General features: G+C 33.5%; 1 pseudogene; it reads left to right on the top strand.

Annotated features, from left to right (window-relative positions):
• Nucleotides 1-884: 884 nt before the first annotated feature.
• Nucleotides 885-984, top strand: LOC136306990 (U2 spliceosomal RNA; annotated as a pseudogene).
• The last annotated feature ends 1629 nt before the right edge of the window (nt 985-2613 follow it).

Genomic DNA, 2613 nt, shown 5'->3' with positions numbered 1-2613 from the left:
AGATGATATCTCATTGTGGTTTTAATTTGCATTTCTCTAATGATTAGTGATGTTGAGCATTTTTTCATCTGCCTTTTGGACATCTGTATATCCTCTTTGGAGAAGTATCTGTTCATTACATTTGCCCATTTTTTGATTGGATTGTTTCTATAACTGGTGTTGAGTTTTACAAGTTCTTTATACATTTTGGTTATTAACCCTTTATCAGATGTATTGTTGAATATGTTCTCCCATTCTGTGATTTGTTTTTTTATTCTGTTCATATTGTTTTTAGCTGTGCAAAAACTTTTTAGTTTGATATAGTTCCATTTGTTTATCCTGTCCTTTATTTCCCTTGGAGAAAATCAGCAAATATATTGCTGCAAGTGATGTCAGAGAGTTTACTGCCTGTGTTTTCTTCTAAGATGCTTATGGTTTCACAACTTACATTTAATTAAGTCTTTTATTCATTGTGAGTTTATTTTTGTGAATGGTGTAAGTTGGTGGTTTAGTTTCATTTTTTTGCAGGTAGCTGTCCAATTTTCCCAACACCATTTGATAAAGAGACTGTCTTTACTCCATTGTATGCTCTTACCTCCTTTGTCAAATATCAGTTGTCCATAAAGCTGTGGGTTTATTTCTGGGTTCTCTGTTCTGTTCCATTGATCTATATGCCTGTTCTTATGCCAGTACCAAGCTGTTTTGAGTACAATGACCTTGTAGTATAAATTGATATCCGAAAGTGTGATACTTCCCACTTTATTCTTCCTTTTCAAGATTGCTGAGGTTATTCGTGTTCTCTTTTGGTTCCATATAAATTTTTGGAATGTGTGTTCTATATCTTTGAAGTATGTCATTGGTATTTTAATAGGAATTGCAATGAATTTTATAAATTGTTTTGGGTAATCGCTTCTCGGCCTTTTGGCTAAGATCAAGTGTAGTATCTGTTCTTATCAGTTTAAATTTCTTTGGGTAATATAGACATTTTAATGATATTTACTCTTTCTAACCATAAACACGGTATATGCTTCCACTTGTTTGTATCTTCCTTGAATTTTTTTATCAGTGTTTTATAATTTTTTGAGTACAAGTCTTTAACCTCATTGGTTAAATTTACTCGTAGGAACTTTATATTTTTGGTGCAATAGTGAAGGGGATTGTTTTCTTAATTTCTATTTCAAACAGATCATTATTGGTGTATAAAAATGCCTCTGATTTCTGAGTATTAATTTTATATCCTGCCACCCTGCTGAATTCGTTTATCAGGTCCAACAGTTTTTTGACTGCGACTTTAGGGTTTTCTATATACAGTATCATATCATCAGCAAATAATGATAGTTTTATAACTTCTTTTACAGTTTGGATGCCTTTTATTTCTTCTTCTTGTCTGATTGCTGTGGCTAGGACTTCCAGAACTATGTTAAATAAGAGTGGTGAAATGGGGCACTCCTACCTTGTTCCTGAACTTTTGTCCATTGAGTATGATGTTGGCTGTGGGTTTGTCATAGATGGCCTTTATTATATTGAGGTATGCTCCCTGTATTCCCACTTTGCTGAGAGTGTTAATCATAAATGGGTGCTGGATTTTATCAAATACTTTTTCGGCATCTATTGATATTATCATGTGGTTTTTCTCTTTTCTTTTGTTTATGTGATGAGTCACATTGATTGATTTACAAATATTGTACCAGCCTTGCCTCCCCAGAATAAATCCCACTTGATCATGATGTATGACTTTTTTCATGTATTGCTGGATCCGGTTTGCTAATATTTTGTTGAGAATTTTAGCATCTAAATTCATCAAGGATATTGGCCTATATTTTTCTTTTATTGCGTTGTCTTTACCTGGTTTTGGAATCAGAATTATGCTCACCTCATAAAAGGAGCTTGGAATTCTTCCCTCCTCTTGAATTTTTTGAAATAGTTTGAGAAGGATAGGAGTTAGTTCTTCTTTGAATGTTTAGTAGAATTCACCTGTGAAGCCATCTGGCCCAGGACTTCTGTTTATTGGGAGTTTTTTGATAACTGTTTCTATCTCATTTGTTGCAATCAGTTTACTTAGGTTTTCTGATTCTTTCAGATTGATTTTTGAGAGATTATATTTTTCAAGGACATTGTCCATTTCACCTAGGTTGTCTAATATTTTGGCATACAGTTCTCACAGTATTTTCTTACAATCCTTTGTATTTCTGCTGTGTCAGTTGTTACTTCTCCACTCTCATTTCTAATTTTATTTATTTGAGTCCTCCTTTTTTCTTGGTGAGTCTGGTTAAAGGTTCATCAATCTTGGTTAAGATTAAAACCAGCTCTTGGTTTCATTGATCCTCTGTACTGTTTTGTTCTTTTAGCCTGTATGTCATTTATTTCTGCTCTGATCTTCATTATTTCCTTCCTTCTACTTCCTTAGGGCTTTACTTGCTGTTCTTTTTGTAGTTGTTTTTTTATTTTTATTTTATATTTTTGTTTTTTTTTACAGTAACAGAGAAAGAGTCCGAGAGAGGGATAGATAGGGACAGACAGACAGGAATGGAGAGAGATGAGAAGCATCAATCATTAGTTTTTTGTTGTGACACCTTAGTTGTTCATTGATTGCTTTTTCATATGTGCCTTGACCATGGGGCTGCAGCAGATTGA

The sequence above is a fragment of the Saccopteryx bilineata genome, chromosome 5, assembly GCF_036850765.1.
Source record: "Saccopteryx bilineata isolate mSacBil1 chromosome 5, mSacBil1_pri_phased_curated, whole genome shotgun sequence".
In the NCBI taxonomy this organism is placed as follows: domain Eukaryota; kingdom Metazoa; phylum Chordata; class Mammalia; order Chiroptera; family Emballonuridae; genus Saccopteryx; species Saccopteryx bilineata.
Note: the sequence above shows the minus strand (reverse complement) of the source record. Positions and strands in the feature narration are given on the sequence as shown.